This window comes from Artibeus jamaicensis, unplaced genomic scaffold (genome assembly GCF_021234435.1).
Source record: "Artibeus jamaicensis isolate MK-2021 breed Jamaican fruit bat unplaced genomic scaffold, CSHL_Jam_final scaffold_1689, whole genome shotgun sequence".
NCBI classification, from domain to species: Eukaryota; Metazoa; Chordata; class Mammalia; order Chiroptera; family Phyllostomidae; genus Artibeus; species Artibeus jamaicensis.
Genome location: NW_026522029.1, coordinates 8391837 through 8404264, shown reverse-complemented (window position 1 = coordinate 8404264; position 12428 = coordinate 8391837). Strand labels below are relative to the sequence as shown.

Here is a 12428-nt window from a genome sequence, read left to right as displayed (position 1 = left end):
CTGCAAGAGCACCGGGAACATACAGGGAGGAACCGAGTTGTCCAGCTTCCGGCTGAGGAGCGCAGCAGTGGCAGGAGGGACCACACTGCTCCTCTGCTGAGCCCTCCCCTCGCTCAGAGGGCCCGTGCAGGCAGGTGCCACATCTGAAAGCTGAGTTAGCCTGCCCAACATCTGCCCAGCCCTGGTGGTGCCCTGAGACCCACCCCACCCTACACACATGCCCGGCTGGAACCACTTTTCCACGCAGGAAGCTGCCTCAGCTCACCCTGCAAACTTTCCTGAAACCTCTCAGAGGTCCACAAACACCAAACAAGCAATGAATGGCCATTAATTCCTTTTTTCTTAACACTCTATATTATTACAATTAGTTTCTGGTGTCCAGTATAGTATTGGGTTACCCAAAAAGTCCATTACGTGTTTCCCTTACAATGGCTTTAGTAGTGCTCAACTGTCTTTAACTTCATTTGAAACAATTTTGTTAGATTGCATTGTGACAACTCTCATATTAGCATACATTAAAAAAAAATCAAAATTGGTGAATTTTTGTGCAGTCATTTTAATAATGAAGATGGAAGAAAACAGACATGTTTGGTGTATTATGCTTTATTATTTCAGGGAAGGTAAAAATGCAACTAAAACATAGAAAGAGATTTGTGCAACGCATAGGGAAGGTGCTGGGACTGACTGAACGTGGCAAAAGTGGTTTGTGAAGTTTCTTGGTACTGCTGATATTTTGGCCAAATAATTCTTTGCTGTGGGGCTGTCTTATGCATTGGAAGATGTTTAGCAGCACCTCGGGCCTTTACCCACTAGAATGCAATAGTGGGAGATAGTGACAAACTCAAAATATACAAACCAGTAATAATTGTTGATAAAATAAAAAATGTCTATTTTACAGAAAAAAAAACTAAGCAGACATTGTGGACAACCCAATGGTTACACAACGCTATACTTCACAAAGTGCTCCCATGGTGTTCCCAGTAGCCCCCTTGCACTGTACATAGATATCACAACATTACTGACTGTATTCCCTGTGTTATACTACGTCTTGATCTGTGACCCCAAAGTCGGCACAAGTGGCAACCAGTCTCAACTTGCATTGTAACTCCCATAAAGTAGCCCCAAGCCTGGCATAAGCTGCAGCTAGTCCTGGCCTGGAATGTAACTTCAACTAAGCAGCCACAAACCTGGCACAAGTGGCAGATGGCCTCAGCAAACACTGTGGTGCCAACAGGAGGCTCCCAAGCCTGGCACTATTAGTGGCCAAGCTCGCTTTGCAGCACAGCCTCTCACGAGAACCTCCAAGAACAGCACAAGTGGCAGCCAACTCCATTTTTGGTCACATCCATGAGGCAGCCTCAAGTCAGGCACAAACGGTGGCTGACCTTGACCTGCACCAGAGACCCTCCCAAGGGTTTCTAGCACCCACACACCCAGAAGCCGGCTTCAGATCACACCAGCCAACCAGCTCGACAAACGACACACCCAAGGGCAAACCTGGCTGGCACCAGAGCCCTGGTGAAAGCAAATGCTGCTCCGTGGGGTCAGCCTGCACACAGCAGCCTCTTCACTGCACTCCCGGCCGGCCCCGCACAGCCAGTCAGCTTGAGGGTCAGTCACACCCACTGCGGTGCCAACAGTGACCGAGGCTCACCTACAATAGGAAGGCACGCACGAACCACACGAGGGACACTCCTGAAGCACCAGCCACAGGTGACCAGGGAGAATGCACCAATGAGCCCCACAGGACACCTACCACATAAGGCCAACCTACCAAGTCTGGGAGATGTAGCAGATCTACCTAATACACAGAAACAAACACGGGACATCAGGCAAAATGAGGAGATAAACATCCCAAATGAAAGAACAGGACAAAATGCCAGGAAAAGAATAAGCAAAATGGAGACAATCTACCAGACACTGAGTAATAAGGATGCTCAATGAACTTAGGGGAAGAAGAGATGAACTTAGTGAGAACCTCAATGCAGAGAGAGAGAGAGAAACCATAAAAACCAGTGAGAAATGTAAAATACAGTCACTGAAATGAAGAATACAGAGGGAATAAACAGATGACTAGATGCAGAAGATCAAATCAGCGATCTGGAAGACACGGTAGCTGAAAACATCCAAATGGAATGGCAAAAAACACAAAGTTTAAAAAATGAGGCTAGTTTAAGAAACCTGTGGGACACCATCAAGTGTACAAACATTTACATCATAGGCTACCCCAAGGAGAAGAGAGAGAGCATGAGATTGAAAATCTACTTGAATGACCTAAAACTTCCCTAATCTGGTAAAGGAAATAGACATGCAAGTCCAATAAGCACAGAAACTCCCAATTAACACAAATCCAAAGAGGTTCACAGCAGGACACATCATAATTAAAATGCCAAAGGTTAAAGACAAAGAGAATCTTAAAAAGTGGCAAGGAAAACCAGGTGTTACATACAAGGGGGATCCCATCAGACTGGCAGGTGGTTATTCAACAGAAACTTTTCAGGCCAGAAGGGAGCAGCATGAAACACTCAAAGGGTCAAAAGGCAAAGCCCTACAGAGACAGTTACCCAGCAAGGCTATCGATTAGAACTGAAGGAGACATAAACAGTTTCCTAGACAAAAGGAGTTCATTACCAGTAAACCAGTATTACAAGTAATGTTTAAGATACTTCGTTAAGTAGAAAAGATCAAAATATGAATAAGAAAATACAGTAAAGAAAAAACTTTACACCAACAAAGGCAAATGCTTAGTAAAAGCAGTGGATAAATCAACTATAAAGTTATTACAAAGATTAAAAGAAAAAGTAAGAAAATAATGTGTAAATACAACAATAAATTACAGAATACACAAAAATACACAAAGGAAAAATGGCAAAACCATATACAGAGACTCAGTAAGTAAATATTGTAGGGATTTTAGAATGTGTTCAAACTTAAGCAACCATCACCCTAAAAGACTGCTTATAAACACAGCCTGGCGTATATAAAGCACATGGTAACCACAAACCAACATATACAAGAAATAAAGGGAAAGCAAACCAAGCACAATACTGTAAGAAGTAATCAACAGACAAGATAACAGAGCAAGAGGGGACTTCCGCCAAGATGGAGGTATAGGTGGATGTGCCGTGCCTTCTCACACAACCAAGTTTAGGGACAACTAAATATTAGCAACAGAAAACACAGCCAGAACACGGAAAATTGAACTTTTCGGAAGTCCGTTAACAACAAATTCTTCAGCCTGACCGGTAAGGGGTGAAACCAGCGGCTGGTGAGGGGTTGCACAGGAGGACTCGGTCAGACGGACTCAGGCACGGAATCCAGACGCACGAATCCAGATGCGCAGCGGAATCCAGGCACAGGGTTGGACCTAGTGAGCTACCGAGCAAGCCACCAGGTGAGCGACTGCAGAGGAGACAGCGGGGAAGCAGTGCTGCGTGTTGACTGTGGTCGCCTGTTTGTGCTCGAGCGGACAGGCGAGGGAGTGGGCGGTTGGACCGGGGCCCGGTGACCCGGCGGCCAGCGGCAGTAGAGGGCGCCGCCATTTCCCCGCTCTGACCACGCACCCACATACAACGTCACAACTCAGCCACCTGGGAGTCCAAGGCACCGCTTCTCACACTTAAAGGGCCAGAACAGACCAAAAATGTCGCAAGTTCTCAAAGCCCCAGAGCCCATAGATCTAAGCGATGAAGAAATAGCAAAACTCTCAGACGCACAGTTTAAAACACTGGTCATCAGGATCCTCACAGAACTGGTTGATTATAGCCACAAATTAGAGAAACATATGAAGGCGAAACTAATTGAAATGAATGGAATTGCACAGGAAACCAATAACGATGAAAAGGAAACTGGGACTCAAATCAATGGAGTGGACCAGAAGAAAGCAAATAATGGCCAAACAGAAAAGAGTCAGGAAGCAAGAATTCAAAGAAATGAGGAGAGTCTTAGGAACCTCCAGGACATCTTTAAACGCTCCAACATCCGAATTATAGGGGTACCAGAAGGGGGAAAGGCACAGCCACCAGTGGAAAACTTATTTGCACAAATAATAAAGGAGAACTTCCCCAACCTGGCAAAGGAAATAGACTTCCAGGAAATCCAGGAAGCTCAGAGAGTCCCAAAGAAGTTGGACCCAAGAAGGAACACACCAAGGCACATCATCATTACATTAGCCAAAATTAAAATGAAGGAGAGAATCCTAGAAGCAGCAAGAGCTAAGGGGACAGTCACCTACAAAGGAGTCCCCATCAGACTGTCAGCAGATTTCTCAAAAGAGACCTTACAGGCAAGAAGGGGCTGCAAAGAGGTATTCCAAGTCATGAAATCCAAAGACCTACAACCAAGATTGCTCTATCCAGCAAAACTTTCATTTAGAATGGAAGGACAGATAAGGTGCTTCTCAGATAAGATCAAATTCAAGGAGTTCATCATCACCAAGCCCTTATTATATGAAATGTTAAAGGGACTTATCTAAGAAAAAGAAGTTAAAGAAACATGAACAGTGAAAGGACAACAAACTCACAGTTATTAACAACCACACCTAAAACGAAAGCAAACTAAAAGGACAGCTAGATCAGGAGTGGAAACATAGAAATGAAGATCTCAAGGAGGGTTAGCAACAGGGGAGTGGGAGGAGGAGATGGGGGGAGAAGGTACAGAAAATAAGTAGCATAGACAGTAGATAGAAAATAGATAGGGGGGAGGGCAAGAATAGCATGGGAAATATAGAATCTAAAGGACTTGAGACACATGGTCATAAACTAAAGGAGGGTAATGGTGGGGATGGGGGGGTAGGGTGGAGGGGAATGAAGGGGGGAATAGAACAACTGTAACAGCATAATCAATTAAAAAAAAAGAAAATAGAAAAAAAAAGATAACAGAGCAAGAAAATCGGGGAGGGGGGACCACAAAAACAATCTGAAAACAATTCATAAAATGGAAATAACTACATACCTATCAATAAATTTTTTTCCTATCAATAAATTTTTGAAGTGTAAATAAACTAAATGCTCCAAAAAGACACAGAGTGACCAAATGGATTAAAAAACAAGACCCTACACTTGCCACCCACAACAGACCCACTTTAGATAGAGGACGATCAGACTGAAAGGGGCAGGGGTCGGCCGGCACCCGCTTCCCACCATGCGTACAGCCTCAGCCCTTGACAGTCCCCAAACTCACCATACAGCTCCTGCCCGCCCCACCCTGCCCCCCCAGCGCCTCCAGCAAACGCACAGAGGTCCTGGCTGAGCGCTAGCAGGGGCAGCACCACGGTACAGCCCTCTCAGTGGGCCTGTAAATAACCCAGTGCCCGACCTGTGGTGGCCCAAAGGCAACCTGCTCCTAAAACCAGAGTCTGTAAAGAGAACTATAAAAAGAAAGAAAAGTGGTAGAAATCATATATCATGCAAACAGAAACAAAAACTAAACCTGGGGTAGAAATACTTATATCAGACAAAACAGATGTTACAACAAAGGCTGTGACAAGAGACCAAGAAGGGTAATTCACAATGATTAAAAAAATCATTATGACAAGAGGATGTAATTCCTGTAAACATCTACACACCCAACACAGGAGCCCCGACGTATATAAAGCATATGCTGACAGATGGAAAGGGAGAGAGCAGCAGTAACAGAAGGGGACTTCACAAACCCACTGCCCATCAATGCACAGGTCAACCAGAAAAACACCAGGCAGGGAACAGTGGCCTTCCACGACACATTAGACCACAAAGAGTTCATTGACACTTCCAGCACATGTCACCCAAAAGCAGCAAAAATAGACATTCTTTCCAAATGCACATTCAACATTTTGCAGGATAGACCTCGACAGGCCACAAAGCCAAGTTTCAACAAATTTAAGAAGACTGAGCCCTGGCTGGTGTAGCTCAGTTAATTGAGCACGGCCTGTGAACCATGCGATCGAGGTTTGATTCCCGGTCAGGGCACATGCCTGGGTTGCAGGCCAGTTCCCAGTGGGGGACACATGAGAGGCAACCACACATTGATGTTTCTCTCCCTTTCTCTCTCCCTTCCCCTCTTTCTGAAAATAAATAAAATATTTTTTTAAAAAATTAAGAAAACTGAAATCCTTCCAAGCACTGTCCCTGATCAAAATGGTACGAAACTGATCAGAAATCAATGACAAGAACACTGAAAAATACAGCAACATGTGGAAGCTGAAAAACATGTTACTACACAAGAATGGGTTAACGAGATCGAGGAAGAAATCAAAGACACCTTGAGACAAGCAAAGATGAAAATACAATAACCCCAAATCTTGGGACACAACCAAAGCAGTTCAACACAGGGAATTTTAGAGCAATACAGACCTACCTCAAGAAAGAACAAAAATTTAGCCCTGGATGCTGTGGCTCAGTGGATTCAGTGGCAGCCTGCAAACCCAGAAGTCACTGATTCGAGCGTCCCAGTCAGGGCTCATGCCTGGGTTGCAGGCCAGGTCCCCAGTTGGGGGCCTGCAAGAGGCAGCCTATCAATGTTTCTCTGGCACGCTGATGCTTCTCTCCCTCTTCCTCCCTCCTTTCCCCTCTCTCTAAAATATATATAAAGTCTTTTTTAAAGGAAAAATTTAAATATACAAGATAACCTTTCACCTAAGGGAACTAGATATGAAGAACAATCAACATTCAAAGTGATTAGAAGGAAATAATAAAGATCAGAAAAGAAATAAATCAAAGAGTCTCAAAAAAAAGTACAAAAGATCAATGAAACCAAGAGCTGCTTCTTTGAAAACCTGAACAAAAATTATAAAGCTTTAGCCAGAGTCATCAAGAAAAATAGAGGACCCAAATAAAATCAGAAAGAGAAGTGAAATCAAGATCACAGAAATACAAAGGATTTCTCATATCTGGAATCTAAAATAATAAACAGAAACAAACTCACCACTACAGAGAACAGGTGGTACCAGGTGGGAAAGACAGTGAAAGAGGAAGGGATTGAGATGTACAAACTGTCACGAAAACAGTCCCAGGGTGTACAGTACGGCGGAGAGAACACAGTCAAGAACGCTCTCATAACCACGTATGGTGCCAGGTGGGTAGGAGACTTCACTGGGTGATCACTTTGAAAGTTATATAAATGTCCAATCACTACCTTTGTACACCTGACATACAATATGTGTCAACTGGAATTCAAAAATCTTTTTAAATTTTAAAATTAAGATTCAAAGGAGGTGAATGTACTCTCACACCACTGAGAAAAAAGTAACCTGCTCCACCTGAGCCTCCACACACACTGTCAAATCGCTTCAGCACCTGACTACCTCTTCCAGTCAACACCGTCCAACACAGCAGCCACTGGACCCATGTGGCTACTTACATTTAAATCAACTAAGTAAACTAAAACATCCAGTTCCTCATTCACAAGTGTGGCTAGTGGCTACCACACTGGACAGTGCAGATATGGAAGGTTCACAGCATCTTCTGTCGGACAGCCTGCTGCATCCCTATCACGGATAAGGATCTGGTAAGGGAGTTCCAAGGTGAGAAAGCCTTGGGTCCTGCCCATAAATGGCATACAGTAGAAATGTAAGAATAAAAGTAACTCCAAACCCTGGCAGTGTAACTCAGTGGACTGAGCGCAGGCTGTGAACCAAAGGGTCACCAGTTCAATTCCCAGTCAGGGCACATGCCTGGGTTGCAGGCCAGGTCCCCAGTAGGGGGCGTGCAAGAGGCAACCACACACTGATATTTCTCTTCCTCTTTCTCCCTCCCTTCTTACCTCTCTAAAAATAAATAAATAAAATCTTAAAAAAAAAAAAAGGATAAAAGTAACTCCAGGCTAACCTTAACTCCTCTGCACTTCCATTGTTTATTTTCTCTGGGACAACACATAGTGAAATTAGCTCCTTACCGGTCTGTCTCTTACAGGCGTGTCTAACTCATTTTCACCGGGGGCCACAGCAGCCTTGCAGTTGCTTTCAAAGGGTCAAATGTAATTTTCAGACTATATAAATGTAACTACTCCTTAACAGTTAAGCACGAGCTCAGAGCTCAGTGCTGCTGCTGGGTAGAAACAAGGCATTGGGTCGAATAAAACCAGGTGAAGGTTGGATTTGGCCCAAGGGCCATGTGTCTGCCCCCCGTGAGTTAGCACAGTGGTTCTCAAGCTGGGCTGTGCAATAGAATCACCCGTGGAGCTTCTAAAACACCCACCCTTCCAGCTGCATCCAGCACAATTAAATCGGAATCCTCAGAGGTAGAGCCCGGGCACTGGGATTTCAGAAGCTCCCAGGTGATTCCAACATGCAGTGAAGGCAGCAAACCGCCTGAGAAGTGAACTTCTAGGACAAAGGAGACATCTTACTCAAATCTGAATTCCCCTTCCTGATGATGTCCCCACCTTCCCTCCCGTGTGTCTCCAAGCCCCAAACCTACCCAGCGGCTGGCACATGGAAGATGGTCAGTAAATGCCGAGGAGGCAGGATGGACAGGGCATGCGGACACAGGCTGAGATGGCAATGCCTAGTCAAAAGCTTGACTGACTTCTGCTTTCAAGGGTGATGGGAGCTACGTGCTGGAAGATGACACCAGCACTGAGGGGACAGACTGTGGATAAAACCGGATTCAGAGTCCAACGGGAGACTGAAGCAGAAAAAGGATGTGGGCCGGAAAGAGTGGTGGCAGGGAGGGCAGGAAGAGCACACGTGACCCGTTCTGGAGACGATGAATTCTGCAGGCCTCAGCAACTGAGTGCGTGGAAAGGGAAAACATGATGACAAACGTGACTCCAGGATTTCTAGGTCCACCGCCAACAATAACAGGGATATTGTTAACTTAGGAAAGAAAGAGCCCTGGCCAGTTTGGCTCAGCTGGTTGGAGCATCATCCGATAAACCAAAAGGTCACAGGTTCGATTCCCAGTCAGGGCACATGCCTAGGTTGTGGGTTCAGTCCCCAGTCAGAATGTGTCTGAGAAGCAATGGATTGATGGTTCTCTCTCATATCAATGTTTCTATCCATGCCCCCTACCCCTCCCTAAAAAAATCAATGTCCTCAAGTGAGGATTCAAAAAGAGAAAAAGAAACTCCAAATAAGACTTCGGTTGTGGAAATAAATCCAGCAGTTATTTGCCCAACATTTACTAAATACACACTGGACAGGGCACCATCTTAAGTGACAGGGATACCAAGACAGGAGACTGGCAGGTCTTCTAAGCAGTTAAAACCTAAGTAGAGTGTCTGAGCCCAGCAGAGGCTCGGAGAAGACGGCAGGGTCCGGGACCAAGGATGCAAGGAAGGCTTTTCTTCACAGGCAGCAAGGTTTTAAACTACTTCATAAACAGAAGTAGGCGAGGAGGGATGGAAATAAAGGTTGCAGAGCACAAAGAGCAGCAGGCAAGTTCGCAACGCCACTACGGGGCACCAAGGGGACAGTGAAATAGCCACCAGGGGCCAGAGGTGCACTGTGAGGAACAAGGCTTGAGATTTGGGAACACAGCACTGAAGGGGCATCATCTCAGGAGGTGACTCAAAGCCTTTCAAGCAGGTGACTTTTGACCGTGACGCCCACAAAGTCATGCTGTTGGAAACCATGCCACACCCTCACTGATGAACAGCAGATAGAGAGCTCTCTACCAGGTGAGGGGTGAGCAAAGCAGAAACGATGGGAGACCAGGGTGAGGCCCAGCAGTGGAGTCAGCTGCAAATTCGAGCCCTCCTGGCAAACCCCCAAGGTCAAAGATTTAAGACTGGGACTCCTTTAGAAACTGATTTCATGCTTCCTCCAAACAAAGCTGCATCTAAACCTGGTGGGGACCTTGTTAAAAAACCAATTCTGACTAAGTCAGAGGTGGGCCCGAGAGTCTGCATTTCCCCAAAGCTCCTAGTGATGGCAGAGATGTTGGCCTGCAGACGGCACCTCGGGAAGTGAAAAGGCTGAGTAACCACCCCATGCTGGTGCAGCTTAATGGCAGCACCTGCAATTCTAATACTTGCTAGTAAATGGTCCTTCTCCCCCAGTTCCTACTTTTTATCATTTCTTCTTTATTTTTAAAAACATTTTATTTACTTATTTTTAGAGAGGGGAAGGGAAAAAGAGGAAACACCAATGTGTGGTTGGTTGTCAACTGCTCCCTACTGCTCAAGAGCACCCTACTGGTGACCTGGCCCACAACGTAGACATGTGCCCTGACTGGGTATCAAAATGGCCATCCTTTGGTTCCCAGGCCAGTGCTCAATCCACTGAGGCACACCAACCAAGACTGATCTTTATCATTTTTCATCCACATCAGGCTTTACACCAATATCAAAATTATATAATAGTAGCTAGTCTTCGGTTACTACGTGCCAAACACTGCTACATGCATTCATTCATTCAATCCTCCCAAAACCTCTTGGAAGCACTACTATTGTTACCTCCATTTTACACATGAGGAAAACAAGCAAGGTGCCCAAGGTCACTCAGCTAGTGAGTGGGTGACAGTGAGGCAGGACAGTGAGAAGCCAGGGTAATTCCTTGACAGGTGGAATATGGGAACCTGAAACAAAACAATTAAACAAGACCAAACGATTTCGGCGATTTACAGTCAGCTAATGATTCCCAAGGTTTTATCTTCCTTATCCAAGGGCACTGAAGAGCAAATAAGTGGTTGATACCCCAGGCTGTCCCGAGACAAAAGGGCCTAGGCTGGGGTCCGGCTTCAATGACTTTCTTTAAAAATGAACCTAACCAGGAAAGAACCTCTGACCTCACTATACACACCTGGAAAGCAAATCAATATTCTGTTAAGACTTTTCCCAGCGACCTCCCTAGAATTCCACTGGGCAAAGAAAGATAAAAAGCCTCCATACAAAGGAACCTGAGAGTGCGCTCTCTCTAGAGCTCACCAGCCTCCTCTTTCTTCAGTATTTCTCCAAAACTCTAAGGCACTCCACGAGGCTGCAAGGCAGGGAGCAGTGGGCAGTGGGAGCTTATCCAGGGTTTACCCTCTAAACCTGTCTCTACTTTCTCTGGTTGCTTCTTCGTTTCACTGTCACCAGGTTTAGTAAACATACTCTCAAAATCACCTGGACACGCATTGTGAAAACTTGCTACATGAAGTCAATAACACACCCACTACCGGTGGGCCCAAGGCAGGCCCCCTCTGGGCCCAGTCCTCGTCTGGTAAAATGGACCTGGACTGGCTCTACCTACAGTGCCTCTCCGGGAAAGAACGCTAGTGGCCAGAGCGGGACAAAGAGGAGACATGCTGGCTCCACAAGTCTGGAAACGCCGTGAGTGAGTGGGGCCTGAGCTACTCGTTGGAAGGGCTACAAAAAAAAAAAAAAAGGCTGATCTCTCGGGAGACTGCCAGCTACTAGGTGGAAATAAGCAGAAAGGTATCTCATTTCAATGAACTTACACGTTTAATAAGAACGACAAAGCTTGGATGGATAATGGGGTCAAATTCCACAATCGCTTAGCACGGACTCAATGTCAGAGTTCTGAATTGAGTGCGCGTGCGCACACGCAGTTTTCTGGGACCTTAGCCTTAACACCAAAGCTCGAGCCTAATCAGCTCCCAGGTGAAGATGATAAGGAGAAAGCCGCCCCGGGGCCCCGCATTCCTCGCCGCGGTCGGAAACACCTGATGGTTGTTCGCCACCCACTCGGGAAACCTGCATCTCGAACTTTCGATATTCATATTTACTTGAAGTTTTTCAAAATTCACCGCCACTAAATCCGGGCATTTCTGAGAACCGTGACTGTTCAAACGCTGCGCCAAGTTTTCAGAGATAACCCAAGTTTAACGAGTCAACGTTCGTCCGGGTTGGCTACGCACTCGCCCGCTCCGCTTCCCTAGGCCGCTTCTTGAACAGCGAAGCGCAACAGCGACGACGAAGCTCCCGGACCTGGGGCGGTCCGCTGGCCCGGGGAAGAGGAGGCGGCGGCTCGCCCGCCCCGGGAAACACGGCGCTCTCCACTGCCCGCAAGCCCGTGAGCGCGCGGACTCCACCCCGAGGGCAGTGCCGCGGCCTTCGGACAGCCCGCGAAACCAGCCGGGGCCACCCCACAGCCCGCCCGCCGTCCGCACAACCACAGTGACACTTACGTCCGCGGTCGCCCCCCCGCCCTCTTCAAGAAGGCCAACAGCGTCGAGAAGACAGTGGAGAGGAGAGCGTACTGCGCAGACCACCGACCGCTTCTGCAGACACTGAACCGCCGGCGCGCCCACAGCAACTCGCTCCGCCCGCAGCTGTGCGTCCTCCAGGCGCGCCGCTGATTGGCCCTCTGAGGGGGCGTGGCCAGCCTCTGTGGGCTGGATTTCCGCCCGGGGCTTTGCTTTTCATTGGAAGAACTCCGCAAATGACCACTCACGCCGAAGCCAAATGTATAAAATAGATAAGAAGAGTATCTTTTTGGTCTTGACTTATAACCGTGGGTGTAATAACACCCGGAAACCTGTTTTGAGCACAGTATTGTAAATGGA

General features: G+C 46.7%; 1 protein-coding gene across 3 annotated transcripts in view; it reads right to left on the bottom strand.

Moving 5' to 3' along the window:
• Positions 1 to 12198, bottom strand: part of CLCC1 (chloride channel CLIC like 1) — a 44055-nt gene extending 31857 nt beyond the window's left edge. For 2 of the 3 annotated variants that reach the window (XM_053655853.1, XM_037152521.2), the window contains exon 1: positions 12051 to 12197. The gene's annotated coding sequence lies outside the window, so the exon portion shown is untranslated. Of the gene's footprint in view, positions 1 to 12050 lie in introns of all 3 variants that reach the window. The other variant, XM_053655854.1, reaches the window with a different exon arrangement.
• Positions 12199 to 12428: the final 230 nt, after the last annotated feature.